The following is a 17411-nucleotide window of genomic DNA, read 5'->3' on the forward strand; positions in this document are numbered from 1 at the left end:
TGCTGACAATGTCACTAGAATTCTACCACCTCGCCTGCCCTGGAATCGGATCAGTGAAAGGCGGACAACGGAAATGTCCATTGACCTCGGCCAGGAATTTTTGGTCTCACTCGAGAGAGGCCGTAAAATCCAGCCCGTTATCATGCCCAAGTCCTATCCCCATAACCCCACGCATTTATCTCACTAACCCCCTTGGCATACATAATCTCAGGTCACCAAGGGGCAATTAAGCATAGCCAATCCACCTAACCAGCACATCTTTTGGGCTGTGGCAGGAACCCGGAGGAAACCCATGCCGACATGGGGAGAAGGTGCAGACTCTGCACAGACAGTGACCCAAGGCCAGGAATCGAACCCCCGTCCCTGGTGCTGTGAGGTGCAGTGGGGCAGCAGTGCTATCTGTGTGGGCGGCATGGTGGCACAGTGGTTAGCACTGCTGCCTCAGAGGGCCAGGGACCTGGGTTCGATTCCAGCCTCGGGTGACTATCTGTGTCGAGTCTGCGCATTCTCCCCATGTCTGCATGGGTTTCCTCCGGGTGCTCCGGTTTCCTCCCACAGTCCGAAAGACGTGCTGGTTAGGTGCATTGGCCATGCTAAATTCTCCCTCAGTGTACCCAAACAGACATTGAAGTGTTGTGACTCAGGGATTTTCACAGTAATTTCCTTACAGTGTTAATGTAGGAGCATTTATGACACTCATAAATAAACTTTGAAAAAGAACCACCGTGCCACCGTGCCACCTCTGCAAGCTGTACTAGTTTAGTGAGATTCTGGGCTGGGAGTGTACAATTGACAGCTACACACAGCAACATATCCTGAGGCAAAAGCTATCATGAGATAAGAAATATTACAGGCTGCAATATTTAATTACAAGATCACAAGATATTTTGTGTAAAGAAGGGAGGACCTCTGGCACAGCTGATCTCACCCTTTCTCACATTACTGACTCTATCATCTCCTTGTTACAGCTTCAAGCTGTTTTCCAAAAGGGCCTCATATGCTGGTTTCCACTGTAGTCAATCAAGCACTTCCTACAAAGCAACTCATTGTGTTTGCCTCAAACTTAATCTTCACAGCACTGAAGTTCTTCTCCTGCTGCCATTTGCCAGGTCGCTAAATCACAAGAAATAGGAGCTGGAGTAGGCCATTCGGTCCATCAAGCCTTCTCCACTATGTGTAAGAATAAGGCTGATCTGATGGTGGGCCTCAACTCCACTTTCCTGTCAGCTCCCCATAATCTTTGACCCCCTTGACCAAAAATCTGTCCAACTCAGCTTAGCCCTGAACAAGTTCAATGACCCACTTCGAATACCAAAGAATAATGCCCCTCTGAGAAAAGAAATTTCCCCCTCATGCTCCCCCCCAACCCCAATAAGAGATCCATGTGTCCAGATTCCCCACAACGGGAAACATCCTCTCAGCATTTACCCTGGCAAGAACCCTCAGAATCTCATATTTCAATCAGATCACCTCTTATCCTTCTTAATTCCAGTGAGTCTAGGTCAACCATTCCTCACAGGAAAACCTCTTCATTCCAGGAATCGGCCTAATGAACCTTCTTTTCATAGCTTCTAATGTTTTTTATTAATTCGTGGGACATGGGTGTCGCTGGCTGGTTAGCATTTATGGTTCATCCCCAGTTGTCCTTGAGAAGGTGGTGGTGAGCTGCCTTCTTGAATCGCTGCAGTCCATGTGCTGTGTGTTGACCCACAGTGCCATTAGGGAGGGGATTCCAGGATTCTGACCCAATATCAGCGAAGGAATGGTGATATATTCCCAAGTCAGGATGGTGAGTGGCTTGGAGGGGAACTTGCAGGTGGTGGTGTATCCATTTATCTGCTGCCCTTGTCCTTCTAGATGGAAGTGCTCATGCATTTGGAAGGTGCTGTATAAGGATCTTTGGTGAATTGCTGTAGTGCATCTTGTACATAGTACACACTGCTGCTACTGAGCATTGGTGGAGGGAGTAAATGCTTGTTGATGTGGTGCCACTCAAGCGGGCTGCTTTATCCTGGGTGATGTCTAGCTTCTTGAGTGCTTTTGGAGCTGCACCCATCCAGGCAACTGGGGAGTATTCCATCACACTCCTGACTTGTGCCTTGTAGATGGTTCATAGGCTTTGGGGAGCCAGGAGGTGTGTTACTCGCTGCAGTATTCCTAGCCTCTGACCTGCACTTGTAGCCACTGTCTATGTGGTGAATCCAGTTGAGGTTCCGGTCAATGGTAACCCCACGGCTGTTGACAATGGGGGATTCAGTGATGGTAATAGCATTGAGTGTCAAAGGGTAGTGGTTAGAGCGCCACTTATTGGGGATGGTCATTGGCTGGCATTTGTGGGGCGCAAATGTTACTAGTCACTTGTCAGCCCAAGCCTGGATGTTGCATTTGAATATGGACTGCTTCAGTGTCTGGGGAGTCGCAAATAGTACAAGTAAATTTCTCCCTAATGAGTCTAAAATGACAAATGGTAATCAAGATGCAGTCTCACCAATGCCCCGTGCAGCTGGAGCAAGACACCCTCACTTTCTATACTATTTGTCTTCACAAATACTTGTTGTACAGCTACATGCTAACTTTTTGTGAGTGATGGGCAGCACAGTGGCACAATGGTTGGCACTGCTGCTTCACAGCTTCAGGGACCCGGGTTCAATTCCACCCTTGGGTGACTGTGTGGTGTCTGCATGTTCTCCCCATGCCTACGTGTATTTTCTCTGGGTTCTCTGGATTCTTCCCAGAGTCCAAAGTTGTGCAGATTAGGTGGGCTGGGCATCCAAATTGCCCTTAGTGGTCCTTCCTAGTTGCTTACTTCTCTATGAATGGTATGTTTTGCCTGTATAGCACACGAGAAACATACTTTTCACTGTATGTCAATACATGTGACAATAACAAATCCAATCAAACCAAAATGTGTAGGTTAGATGGATTAGCCATGGAAGATGTATGGGGTTATGGGGATGGAGTAGGGGAGAGAGCCTGGGTAAGATACTCTATTAGTTTCTGCAATCGGTGCAGACTTGATGGGCAATTGGCCTCTTATGCACTGTAGGGATTCTAGGATTCTATGATTCAATGGGTATCTAGGTCTCTCTATATCACAACATTCTGCAGTCTTCCTCCCTTTCAATAATCTCTTTTGCATTCTCCTGAACAGTACACAACCTCTCATTCGCCCATAATATGTTCCATCTACCAAATTTTTGCTCACTCAGTTAAGCTATTTTTGCAGACTCTTTGTATCCTCCAGTTTGCCCCAGCTTAATGCCTTCAGAATGTCAGACAGTATGTTGTAAATCTTGTTTGGCTGCTTCCAAAAGCCTGGGGTAGAGTCAACCCACCCTCGGGAATTATTCGAACATCAGTCATGTGAATTTAACTTGCACTTAAGCCTGGTGTAAGCACTGGATCATAGAAACGCAGAAACTAGAAGCAGGAGTAGGCCATTTGGCCCGTCGAGCCTGCTCCACCATTCATTTTGATCATGGCTGATCATCGAATTCAATATCCTGATCCCTCCCTTCCTCCCATGTCCCTTGATTCCTTTAGTCCCAAGAGCTATATCTAATTTCTTCCTGGAATCGGAAAACATTTTGGCCTCAATCTACTTTCCACACATTCACCACTCTCTGAGTGAAGAAATTTCTCCTCAGCTCAGTTGTAAAAGGTTGACCCCTTATTCTCAAACTATGAACCCCTAGTTCTCCCACCACTGGGAACATTCTTTCTGAATCTACTCTGTCTAACCTATTAGAATTTATTAAAGATGGCAGATTTCCTTCCCTGGGTGAATCTGTTGGGTTTTTACGACAGTCAATGATGGTTTCACTGTTGCCATTGTTGGACTAGCTTTAGATTTCAGATTATCAATTGAATTTAAATTCACCAGCTGCTGTGGTGGGATTTGAGCCCATGTCCCCAGAGGATTAGTCCAATCTGCTGGATTACTAGTCCACTGACATTACCATTACGCCACCATCCTCCTGATTCAATAGATTCCAAATGGTCTTTTGGAACAGAACAGCAACATATAACAGATGATGAATTCATAAACTGATAGATGTTTGTCCTGCTGAGATTTTCCTTCATTTTCTGTTTCAGATTCCAGTATCCGCAGCAATTTGCTTTTATCCAGATGTTAGGATTACCTGGCGCAGGGTCACCAGAGTCACTGCAGGGGCAGCACGGTGGTTAGCACTGCTGCCTCACAACGCCAGGGACCCAGGTTCGATTTCCGGCTTCAGTCACTATCTGTGCGGAGTCTGCACGCTCTCCCCATGTCTGCGTGGGTTTCCTCTGGGCACTCTAGTTTCCTCCCACAGTCCAAAGATGTGCAGGTTAGGCTGATTGGCCATAGTAAATTGCCCCTTAGTGTCAGGGGGACTAGCAGGGTAAATTCGTGGGGCTACGGGGATAGGAGCTGGGTGGAATTATGGTTGGTGCACACTGGATGGACCAAGTGGCCTCCTTCTGCACTGTAGTGATTCTATGGATTTCAGTGTCTGTAGTGTCATTTATTGGCAAAGAGATGTGTGGTGAATTTAAATTCCTTAAAATGGGATGATTGGGTCAGGTTTGAGAGTTGAGGATTGCATACAGAAGGAGTACCAGCTTCTAACCAGAAGTTCAGTCCTGCATTTTTTTACACAGAATAAACACAGTAAGGGGTTAACAAACACGCCAAATACCTGTAAATCATTTTTTAAAATGTAGTCACAGGAGGACAGTGGCATAGTGGTAACATCTCTACCTCTGGACTAGAAACCCTGGGTTCAAGCCCCACTTCAGAGCTTGATGGCCCATGGCAAGTGTGAGCATAGCGTGGCCAATGGTGTGTACGCCCTTCCAATGTGCCTGATAGCAGGTGCTAAAGAGTGGAAGAGTTTCATTGTGGAAAGAAGTGGCACTGCAGTACTTTGCCAAGGTGGTTAGCACTGCGGCCTCACAGTGCCAGGGACCTGGGTTCAATTCCGGCCTCGGGTAACCGTCTGTGTGGAGTTTGCACGTTCTCCCCATGTCTGTGTGGGGTTTCCTCTCAAACTCCAAAGACGTGCGGGTTAGGTGGATTGGCCGTGCTAAATTGTCCCTTAGTGTCAGGGGATTAGTAAGGTAAATATATGGGACTAAGGGGATAGGGCAGAGGGTGGGATTGTTAGTGCAGACGCGATGGCCTCCTTCTGCACTGTCAGGATTCTATGATATAATCATGGGCCAATCCAATGGAGCTTCATGGCTGCTAAGGGGAAGAGGGAGGATTGACTAAAGCCCTGACAGGATTGTTAATATGAATATTTGACTGCGTCAAATGTGTAAGTGATATTGCGTCAGTGATATTGAAATGTGCAGCACCACATATTTCTTGGAAAGCCAAAGTCACATTTATAATCCTGCTGCTTCCCTGAATGTAAGCAGAAAAGAAAAGTTACTTTTTCCTTTGGGAATTATTCCCGATGCATACTTTAACGCAAAGGTACAAATTTTTATTGGTGTTGTTTTGTTATGAAATGTAACAAGTAGACCTGAACCAGCTGACAGCAATTCAATTGTATATCACCACCTCTGTGTAAAGGGCTACTGAAGGTTAGGAATGAATGATTGTGTTAGTGCATGTGATTGTACGTGGGTTGCCAAGTACAAGAAAATAATGCCGCTTAGAATAGAAGGCAACAGCGGCCAGGAAATCCCCACCCCCCCTCACCTTTCCGCAAATGTCAGGTGGTACAGGTTTTGTTTAAACGCTTCCTCTGGGGAATTGCAGTGACATTTCGGAGACTCCTCCGAGTTACAAAATAGAGAATTAAGTCATGTTGAATGGTGAGGCAGAAACTTGGTGCATTAATTAGCAGATCTGGAAAAGGCCGGAGGAGCACAGCGAATTCATCATCTGAAAATAATGAGACAGATCAATGTTTCGGATGTAGGCCTTGCAGCACCTGACAACTTAAAAACTGTTTTGTTTTCCTTTTCCCAGATGCTGACAGCCCTGTTGCACAGGCGCCAAATTCTCTGACTTCGTTCTCAGCTTTAGCGGCCTATCTTAGAACTTTTAACTGTGTCCATAGAATCATACTGCGCAGAAGAGGCCATTCGGCCCATCAAGTTTTCACCGACACATTCGAAACACCTGAACTCCCACCTAATCCCATCTGCCAGCACTTGGCCCGTAGCCCTGAATGTTATGATGTGCCAAGTGCTCATCCGGATACTTTTTAAAGGATGTGAGGCAACCCGCCTCCACCTCCCTACCAGGCAGTGCATTCCAGACCGTCAACACCCTCTGGGTAAAAAGATTTTTCCTCTCATTTTACCCCCCCAAACCTCCGGTCCCTCACCTTGAACCTATGTACCCTCGTGACTGACTCTTCAACTGAGATGTACGAGGCCAGTTTTTTGCACAGAGGGTGGTGGGTGCCTGGAACTTGCTGCCAGGGGGAGGTAGTGGAAGCAAGTACGACAGCGGCTTTTAAGGGGTGTCTTGACAAATACAGGAATAGGATGGGAATAGAGGGATATGGTCCCCGGAAGGGTAGGGGGTTTTAATTCTGTCGAACAGCATGGATGATGCAGGCTTTGGAGGGCTGAAGGACCTGTCCCTGTGCTGTAATTTTCTTTGTTCTTTTTCTCTTTATTCTAAGGGGAACAGCTGCTCCTTATCCAGTCTGTCCACGTTCCTCATAATCTTATACGTGTTCAATGGAAATTGCTCAATTAGGTCATCAGATCTCTGTGAAATATGCTACTGTACAACTAAATTAAAATGGTTTTCATGCCTGTTGCTTAAATGTAACTATATATATTTACAACGTATAAATAAGTATATTCTATAAACCTTTAATGAGTAGTGATTACTACAATTAGTGTTTCCCTGAAGGCATCTCCAAATACTGGAAGATGCTCCGATATCTGACGTTCTGATTAACATTGTGGTTGTGGCTGTCCACAAGGCAATCTGCCTCTGTTTTGTCCCTGTTCTGTGGGCCGTTGAAGGCACACTTTGTTTTGGCAGCATGCAAAAGACAGTGAGAACCTGACAGTCATAAGAATTAATTATCTACCCAGGTGCACAGTGGTGACATTGAGAGAACTATGAAGTGAACCTTTTAGAAAACGGCAGAAAGATACATTTACTTGTGGATTCTCTGCTCTTGGTAAGTCATTCCGACTTAAAAGCAGTTCAAATGCATATTTAATGGGTCTGTCTTCCTTTTTAATCTCTGTTGTTCTGATAGTAATGCACATTCCATTGGGTATACTAACCCCTTATGAATGTTTTTGCATTGTTAGATTAAATACTGATAATGCACCAAGCCGCAGTGGGTCCATTCTCAGGCTGGTACCTATGATTTGTTCTGTAGGGCACATTTCCAATCTCCACCTGGAAATCAATTGGCAAGGATGAGAAAAACAGTCTCCTTTTCAAACCAAAGCCTGCATCTGGTTTGAAAAGGAGAGAAGATTGGCGAGCAAGCCAAACTTTCCTGGTTAACTCCTCCTGGTTAACTGGTGGTCACCAATGGTCAAATGCCTAACCGCTTACCCAGGATACCATTAGAAAGATGGGTCCCTGGGAGGACAGGGTTTTTTTTATTCATTCATGCTGGCTGGCCAGCATTTATTGCCCATCCCTAATTGTCCAAGGGCATTTGAGAGTCATTCCACATTTAGAGACATTGAGGGTCAACCCACATTGCTGTGGCTCTGGAGTCACAAGTAATCCAAACCAGGTAAGGATGACAGACTTCCTGCCCTAAAGGACATCAGTAGACCAGATTGTCAATTGTTAAAAAAACAATGATTTCATGGTCATCAGTAGTGTCTTAATTCCAAATATTTTTTATTGAACTCAAATTCCACCATCTGCTGTAGTGGGATTCAAACCCCGGTCCCCTGAATATTAGCCGAGTTTCTGGATTCATAATCTAGCGATAATACAACTAGGCCATCACCTCCCCACAGAAGTTGTCCTGCGATGAGAGGCTGAGGTAATTGAGTTGATTCTCTGGAGTTCAAAAGAATGAGAGGTGATTTCATTGAAACACACAAGATTCTGAAGGAGACTGATCAAGTAGATACTGAGAGATTGGCCAGAATTTTTCTGCCGTTCATGCGAGCAGGATATTCTGGTCCTGTCGCCGAAGCACCCTGGCCTGGGTCTCCTGGCGGGAGTTGGGGCAGGGAGGGTGCATTCAGTAGGAAACCCCGTTTGTTGGAGCGGGACCAGAAGATCCCGTTACTGGCCAGTTTGGGGCCATCACTGCTGCTGCCTGGAAGATCCTACCCAATGTTTTGGCTGTCTGAGGAAAAACTGGGATCACAATCTCAGGCTAAGAGGCTGATCATGTGGGATTCAAATGAGGAGATGTTTACTCGCGCAAAAGGTTATGAATCTTTGAAATATTCTACCTCAAGAAGCTTGTGGGCACTCCATTATGGAATATATTTAAGGCTGAGACGATCAAATGTTTGATCTATTAGGGAATTGGAGAATATTGTGTGAGTGCAGACAGATGGAGTTGAAGCCAACAATCAGCCTTGATTGTACTACAAGATGAAGTAGGCTTATGGGGCTATGTAGTCTATTCTTGCTCCTGTTTCTTAGTTCTGTAGATTGTTTGTGATGCAGTACAGCACCAACAGTGTGGGTTCAATTCTTGGAACCGCTGAGGCTACTCACAAAGGCTCCACCTTTCTCAACCTCACCTCACAACCTGAGGTGCAGTGATCTCAGGATAAATCACCACCAGTCAGCTCTCCCCCTCAAAGGTCATCTGGGACTGTGGCGACATTTACGTTTTATTCATAGGAGGAGGCTCTTCGCACCATCATGGCTATGCTGATATCGTACAAGAGACAACTGAAGAATGGAGAATTAACCATGAAAACGCAAGGAGAGTATGATGACTCAGAAACCCCATTTGGAAAGGAACATAGTTTATTACAGAATGTAAAGTAAAGCCACTACTGTGTTGTACGCACACTAGTCCCTGCCTGGTGCTACAGTGCAGCTGGCCCGGCCCAGTCCTGGGCCTATCTTATATAAGGCTACAGGTAATGAGTTCCAGTTGGCTGGGGAGCTTATACTCAATGAGCCTCACAAGGAGCACTTTGCAGGGTTGCAGATAAGGAGCGGCACAGTGGCCCAGTGGTTAGCACTGCTGCCTCACAGCTCCAGGCACTTAGGTTCAATTCCAGCCTTGGGTGACTGTATGTGTTGGGTTTGTACGTTCTCCCTGTATATTCCTCCAAGAATCCAGTGATGTACAGGTTAGTTTGAGTGGCCATACTATATAGCCCCTCAGTATCTCTAAATGTGTAGGTTAGATGGATTTGCCATTGTAAATGTGCATAGAGTTATGAGGAGAGGATCTAGGTAAGATACTCTGTCAGAGAGTCAGTACAGACTCAATGGCCTCTTTTGAATTACAATAATTACATTTGACAAATACTCATCTGAAATAACTAAATATTATTCTTGTTGAGTTATGGTATCATTATATTACATCTCTGTGGACAAGTAAAACTAAAAATAATACTAATGTTACTGATCTAAAGGGCCTCTGTCCATTTGAAAATATCTTTTATAAATGTGCATGACTTGATGACATAGAATGTTGAAATTGATAAACCTGTTCATATTGCTGCCATGACGTAAAATACTCTCCCCTCAAATGCTCTTTCCCTCCCAGACAGTGTTTATTTATTTATTTTTCATGTTACAATTATTCATGTTAGGCTTACATTAACACTGCAATGAAGTTACCATGAAAATCCCCTGGTCGCCATACTCGGCACCTGTTCAGGTACACTGAGGGAGAATTTAGCTCATGAACGAGGCTCATGTCCATCTGCAAAATTCCCTAACCTAATAACCAATAAATATCGACCAGATGAAACCCACACAGACAGAGGGAGAATGTGCAAACTCCGCATAGACAATAACCCAAGCCAGGAATTAAACCTGGGCCCTTGATTGTGATCATGTTGGAATGCCGGCCTTGATTGTGAGGCAGCAGTGCTAACCACTGTGCCATCTTTTCATCGACACAGCGCTCTTTATCACTGGCGAGGTTTAGTTTCAGTCTCACATGCCTGGAAGATTGGAATGTGTTCACTGAGCTGTCACACTCACACCTTGCTTAATTTTATGCTCCATTGAACTCAATGTAATCATGAGCTTGAGTGGGATATAAATCAGCGTTCTGTTTGAAAGGTGTCCATTCCCATTGGATGTGTCTTGTTAAAATCGGGACTTTATTCGATTCCTCAGAGACAAAACAGAGAGAGGCTTTATTATTAGTGGTTATGAGACGCTCAGCAAAGCTGTCTCCTTGTGACCCAAATTGAGCAGCACGCACCCACATGAGTCATTCTGAAACACACCCATGGCGATTACTGTCATATTTCACTGATTTATGAAGCATTTGATTTATGCATCCGTATAACTTAATTAAAATGTCTTTTATTCTGCTGCTAACGTGGAATTGTATTCCTTTCAAGACTTGCGTCCAATTTGTCTTCCATAAACAGGGGCTTTGTTTAAAGCGAAGTTATTGGTTGTTAGGTTAGGGAACTTTGCAGATAGACACCAGCCTGGTTTATAAGCTGGAGTGGCATAGTGGTTAGCGTGAACTGGGACTTGGGTTCGATTCCTGGCCTGGGTCACTATGCGGAGTTTGCACATTCCCCCTGTGTCTACATGGGTTTCCTCCGAGTGCTCTGGTTTGTTCCCACAGCCCAAAAGACATGTTGGTTAGGTGCGTTGGCTGTGCTAAATTCTTCCTCAGTGTACCCGAACAGGGGCGGAGTGTGGTGACTAGGGGATTTTCACAGTAACTTCATTGCATTAAGCCGACTTGTGACACTAATAAATAAATATGATTTTAGGCTGTAGCTCCCAGCATTTTTAAATTGCAGTGTAAATTTATTAAATTTACTAAAAATACTATTTTTTTTCATAAAGACACAGGCTGGAACTTCACGCCATTCATGCTGGTGGGATCTTCCAGACCTGCTGGTGTTGGCACATTCCCATCCTCGGTTTCCCGGTGGTGTGGGGTGGATTCAATGGGAAATCCCATTGACAATGGCGGGACTGGAAGATCCCACAGCTGGCCACCTCCAGTCATGGCAAACACACGGAGGGGAGGCCAGAAAAGCTTGGCCACGATTCTCTTTTTTTTACAAAGAAGAGATATATATTAAACTTATTGGTGAAGTTGTCATTCTCCTAGTACGATTCTGCGTCGCATACAGGTTTGGTTGCGACAATTCTTTGACAACAAACATTTTAAAACCATGCTAACCTAACTGTTTGTTAACCTGAAGATCAATTAGTCTCCAGTCGACCAAAGAAAACCATGTGCCCTACGGTCATTAATACATCTATTTACACACAGTTGCAATTTAGCATTATGGAATAGAGTCTAATGCACCTTATAATCCCTGTGCCTTCCGCATTGCTGCCTCTGGGTCAGATGTTTTGGCTTCCAGTCCGACAACAGGACTGAAGAGCAAAAATCAAAGTTAGCTCCCCACCCCAGTGCAGATGCGATTTGATTTGGTTTATTATCGTCACATAGAATCTTAGAATCCTGACAGTGCAGAAGGCGGCCATCCAGCACATCGAGTCCGCACTGATCACAATCCCACCCAGGCCCTATGCCCGTAACCCCACATATAACCTGCTAATCCCCCTGACACTAGGGTTAATGTAGCGTGGCCAATCAACCTAACCCGCACATCTTTGGACTGTGGGAGGAAACCATGTACGGGGTAATAACCGTGTAGATGTGCGAGGCCAGTTTTTTACACAGAGGGTGGTGGGTGTCTGGAACTCGCTGCCAGAGGAGGTGGTGGAAGCAGATATGATAGTAACATTTAAGGGGCGTCTTGACAAATGCATGAATAGGATGGGAATGGAGAGATAAAGTCCCTGGAAGGGGAGGGGGTTTTAGTTCAGTCGGGCAGCATGGTCGATACAGTCTTAGAGGGCCAAAGAACCTGTCCCTGTGCTGTAATTTTATTTGTTCTTTGTTCCCGTATTAATATACAGTGAGAAGTATTGTTTCTTGCGTTATACAGACAAAGCATACCGTTCATAGAGAAGGAAAGGAGAGAGTGCAGAATGTAGTGTTATAGTCATAGCTAGGGTGTAGAGAAAGATTAACTTAATGTGGGGTCCATTCAAAAGTCTGATGGCAGCAGGGAAGAAGCTGTCCTTGAGTCGGTTGGTATGTGACCTCAGACTTTTGTATCACCATTGAAGGTGTCGTCCTTTAGTTGAAGTGTTAAACCGAGACAGCATCTGCACCCTTTCATGTCATTGCAAACATCCTCTCACATTAGTTTGATGAATAATGGAAGGGTTATTCCTGGTGTCCTAGCTAGTAGATTTATCCCTCAACCAACATGGGCAATAGAGATTATCTGGTTGTTATCACGTTGCTGTGAGTGGGAGTACCCAGTGCACAAATTGGTTGCTGCAGTTTTCTACATTACAACAGTGACGGTACTTCAAAAGTACATCATTGTCTGCTTTGGGAAAAACTCTGGTTGTGAAAGGTACGATATAAATGCAAAGTTTTTCCTTAAACCCTGAACTGCATCATTGGAGACCATAGAATCCAACAGTGCAGGAGGCCATTCAGCCCACCATTTCTGTGCTGAGTGTCTGACAAAGCATCTTGCCCAGGTCCTATCCCTGTAACCTCACATATTTACCCCACTAACTTATACATTTTCTGACACTAAGGGACAATTTAGCATGATCAACCCACCCAACATGCACATCTCTGAACTGTGGGAGGATACCGGGGCACCCGCAGGAAACAAACGCAGACACGGGGAGGAAGTGCAAACTGCACACAGGCAGTCACTCCAAGACCGGATTTGAACCTGGTTCCTTGGTTCTAAGAGGCAGCAGAGCTAACCACAGCGCCACTATGCCACTCTGCTAGACCAGCCTAGCATTATAAAGAAGTAATCTTCAAGAAACATTTGTTGTCTGGGATCTGTTGAACTTCATATTATTTTTAATTTGCTCAGTAAATAACCAGTCCTTTTCAGGAACTATTCAAATATCTTTTTGTCCATCGCCCTTGCTTAATGTTGGCCTTGGGCACTCAAACTGATGTCTGTGTTTTTTAATGCTTTTGGGCTTTGTGTGCTTTGAAACATGTGACAGTGAATACACGTTACATAAGCAATCTTACAGCAAGAGCTTGATTTGTTTTTGCTATTAAATGATTCTTTCCCCCTTCACATGTTACCAGAATGACAAATGGAACCAGTCATCTGTAAATGGCTAGCTAGTGCAGAAAATGAAAATGGAATTGCAGGTGGAAGGCTAGATGAGAAATGGGAATGAAAATGGGTCAAAGTACAAGGTTTGCGTGCTCACGTGTGTGTGTGTGTGTATATTCATCCGTGTGCGTGCGTGTGTGTGCATGTGTGTATTCATCCATGTGCGTGTGTGTGTGTGCATGTGTGTATTCACCCGTGTGTGTGCATGTGTGTGTGAGTGTGTGTGCATGCGTGCATACATATGTATGTGTGTGTGTGTATGTGTGTGTGAGTGTGTGTGTTAGTGTGTGAAGACCATGCTGTCTCCTGATAGTCCATGGGGTTTGAAATGGTTTCTCTGCGGCGATTCCCTGAGGAACTGTGAGCTCATCTGATTTTTGTTCTTGTGGGGCCAAGCATTTTTCAGCATTAGTTAATGTAATAACTTTGAATGCAAGTAGTTGTGGCTACAAGTTATGAAGGGTTCATATTCAACAATATATACGTGCAAGCGATGGTCTGACAGAAGTGCAATATGCGTCTACTCCTTTCTCCTCCATGGCTCCAACTGAGGTCCCTCCCCGACCCAGGACGCGGCTCTTGCAGTCGATTGTCTTTGCTTCTCGTGTGGCCTGCCCATAGGGTCCTGCCCGATCACGTGGCCCTCAGGGAGCACCCCAATAAAGGGGACATTCTACCATTGTTAATTTCTGAGAGCTTTCTGCCTGCTGTAGACTAATATACATTGAAATTACTGTTTTCTTGTGGAACACCGATGTCACCTTTGAGAAGTTAGGACAGGGAAACTGGGGGATGTGTCAATATTTGCCAGCTCTGCTCTCCCAGCACAATAATCAGGCAACAAAATAAAATGGCCTGTCCTTTTTTTTGGTAATCAAGTGTTGACAATTGCTTGAGTTTAGGTCCCGATTCTAAATCCTTTAGTGAGGATGTCATGACGTTAGTTACAGCCGTTAGTAAAGGGAAAGTGACCTTATATTGATTAGTACATCTAATGGGGTTCAAAATCATATAGGACCTGTCACCTTTTTAAAACTATCATGTTGATAGTTATTCAGGACAATCGTTAAAGATACTTATAGTAATTTCTTGGACATCTATATAGATCATAGATCATAGAACACTACAGTAGAGAAAAAGGCCCTTCAGCCCATCAAGTCTGCAGCGACCACAATCCCACCCAGGCTCTACCCCCATATCCCTACACATTTACCCACTAATCCCTCTAACCTATGCCTCCCAGGACACTAAGGGGCAATTTTAATATGGCCAATCAACCTAACCTAAACATAGGTATCTATGATTTTCTAAGTAGCACACATTATTCCACGACACGATGTAAAAATATCCCAGCAGAACATTTTGACTCTGTACTTTGTATCACCTTCAGTTTGCCAGCATTCTGAGTGGATTTAGCACCTCTCCAGGCACTCATTATACCCAAGCATTCCTGTATGCTGTTTCATTGTAATGCAATGATAAATAATTTGTGGCCAAATAAACTGTGAATTGGTCTTCATGGCGACCGTAACAATAACTTTTGAAATAAATTAAATTTCTAATTTAAGGATTGAGGCAAACTAAGTGTAGAACATGGCAGATTGACTATAATGTGGAAAAATATGAAGTTATCCATTTTGGTTGGAAAGGAACGCAGAGTATTTGTTAACTGGGGAGAGATTGGGAAGTGTTGATGTCCAAATAGATCTGGGAGTTATTGTTCGTAACACTAAAAGCTAATATGCAGGTGCAACAAGCAATTAGGAAGTCGAATGGTATTATTAGTCTATATTGCAAAGGGATTTGAGCACATGGGTGAGGAAGTCTTGCTACAGTTATATCGAGTCTTGTTGAGACCACAAATAGACTATGGTGCACAGTTTTACTCTCCTTACCTAAGGAAGGATACACTGGCTATAAAGTGAATGCTGTAAAAGGCTAATCCCTGGGATGGCAGGATTGTCCTATGAGGAATAAGGAAGGACTGAGGGAACTGGACCTCCGTTCTCTGAGGTGACCACATTGAAGTGTACAAACCCCACCCCCCCCCCGCCGAGTGCTGCCATGGGCAGGTTCCAAATGGGGAGGGAGTGTAAAATAGCAGTAGATTCCTGCCAACTGTCAGGATGATGGGTGGCAGATAGATGATGGGGAGGTGATGGCCTAGTGGTATTATCGCTAGACTATTAAGCCAGAAACTCAGCTAACGTTCTGGAGACTAGAGTTCGAATCCCACCATGACAGATAGTGGAATTTGAATTCAATAAAAAATATCTGGAATTAAGAATCTGATCATTGTTGATTGTCGGAAAAAATACCCGTCAGGTTCACTAATGTCCTTTAGGGAAGGAAATCAACCGTCCTTACCTGGTCTGTGTCTCCAGAGCCACAGCAATGCGATTGACTCTCAACTGTCCTCCAAGGGCAACTAGAGGTGGGCAATAAGTGCTCACACAGCCAGCGATGCCCATGTCCAATGAATGAATTTTAAAAACGCGCTCAGTGTCCTGAAAGTTCAGGCCATGGAGGTGGTTCCTAGCCTGGACATGCATGAATGGTTCTGCTTGTTAATAAAAACTTACATTAGTCTACCCAAGATTACAAAGACTTTTTAAGAGATACCACCCTATTATCAATACCCTCCCAATACTTGGTGGCTTTCAGATCTGTTGAAAGTTGCCATAGTCTGCATGGAGTGGTATGGCATGTCCTGACAATAAGGATGCTGGTCAAACCATTGGCTCCCAGGCATGGATGCAATAGATTGCATTGTATTCGGCTGCCAGCCTGGTGGAGAATGAACAGAGGTGAGGCGGAGGAATAAAAGGTGCTGGAAAAGGAAGCAAGGGTAGAAGGTCTTCCAGCAGGAGGCTATATCCATCTCAGATGTTCACTTGCCTCCCTGCACCTCAATGAAGGATAGTGTGTCAGGCATGTCCATGTCTGTTCAGGTGTTCCCAATGAAACTGGGTGCAGTCAAAGCCACAGGCTCAGACAGTAGCAAAGATGGAGATTCACTAGGTTGATTCCGGAGTCGAGAGGTTTGGCTTATAAGGAGAAACTGAGTAGACTGGGACTATACTCATTGAAAGAATGAGGGGAAATCTTATAGAAGCATAAGATTTATGAAGGGAATAGATAAGATAGAAGTAGGGAGGTTGTTTCCTCTGGAAGGTGAAACCAGAGCTAGAGGGCATGGCCTCGAAATAAGGGGGAGCAGACTTACAACTGAGTTGAGGAGGAACTTCTTCACCCAAAGGGTTGCGAAGGTGTGGACTTCCCTGCCTAGTGAAGCAGTTGTGGCTACCTCATTGAATATTTTTATGGCAAGGATAAATACATTTTTGAGCAGTAAAGGAATTACGGGTTATGGTGAGCGGGCGGGTAAGTAGAGCTGAGTCCTTGAAAAGGTTAGCCATGATCTTATTGAATGGCAGAACAGGCTTGAGAGGCCAGATGGCCTACTCCTGCCCCTAGTTTTAAGTTCTTATAGCCATGAACCTTTATGCTTCTTGTTCCTTCCAGCTGCAGTAGACACTTATTGCAACATCCTCCCATTTGTTGACACTTGTTAAAGGGGGTATTTATTGAGACACTGCACTCCAAGAACATACTTAACTCTCTCTTGCCAGAGAGAAGCAGGTGAAATGAGCACGTGACTTTGAGGCTTCCCCAGGGTGCCACTGACTGCACACAAACCGTGTTGCAGGCGCCACCTGTCAGCTCTGTAACTTAGCACAGCCGAAATGATCTGCTCTTCCTAAATGTCCATCTTGTGTGCAACCACGGCCCAATGACCAGTGCCTGGCAGCAGTCATAATACCTTTGTTCGGCGGATGTTCCCTGTGCCATCGACACTTGAGACGCCATGACAAAACAGAGGCTACTGAACAACAGTAGCTAATCGCTGGCAGCGTGGCTGATGATTACAGGACGCATCACATGCACACGTGTACCGTATGCATTTAATGAAAACCATACTGTTACCCCAAATGCAATAGGAGTTCATTGGCTTAAATAAGGCTTCTGCTGCATGGAACATTCGGGAGGATTCCTTGGAGGTCTTGTGGTGCAGTGGATTAGTGTTTCTGCCTCTGAGCCAGAAGCTCCAGATT

General features: G+C 44.8%; 1 protein-coding gene across 6 annotated transcripts in view; it reads left to right on the forward strand.

The window, feature by feature from the left end:
- Positions 1-17411, forward strand: part of LOC145344245 (monocarboxylate transporter 2-like) — a 208563-nt gene that overhangs the window by 88204 nt on the left and 102948 nt on the right. For 3 of the 6 annotated variants that reach the window (XM_080191268.1, XM_080191267.1, XM_080191275.1), the window contains exon 2: positions 7054-7142. The exons of the other annotated variants lie outside the window; for them this stretch is intronic. The gene's annotated coding sequence lies outside the window, so the exon portion shown is untranslated. The remainder of the gene's footprint in view (positions 1-7053; positions 7143-17411) is intronic. 6 annotated transcript variants of the gene reach the window in all.

This window comes from Carcharhinus amblyrhynchos, chromosome 6, assembly GCF_965287045.1.
Source record: "Carcharhinus amblyrhynchos chromosome 6, sCarAmb.v2.hapA, whole genome shotgun sequence".
NCBI classification, from domain to species: domain Eukaryota; kingdom Metazoa; phylum Chordata; class Chondrichthyes; order Carcharhiniformes; family Carcharhinidae; genus Carcharhinus; species Carcharhinus amblyrhynchos.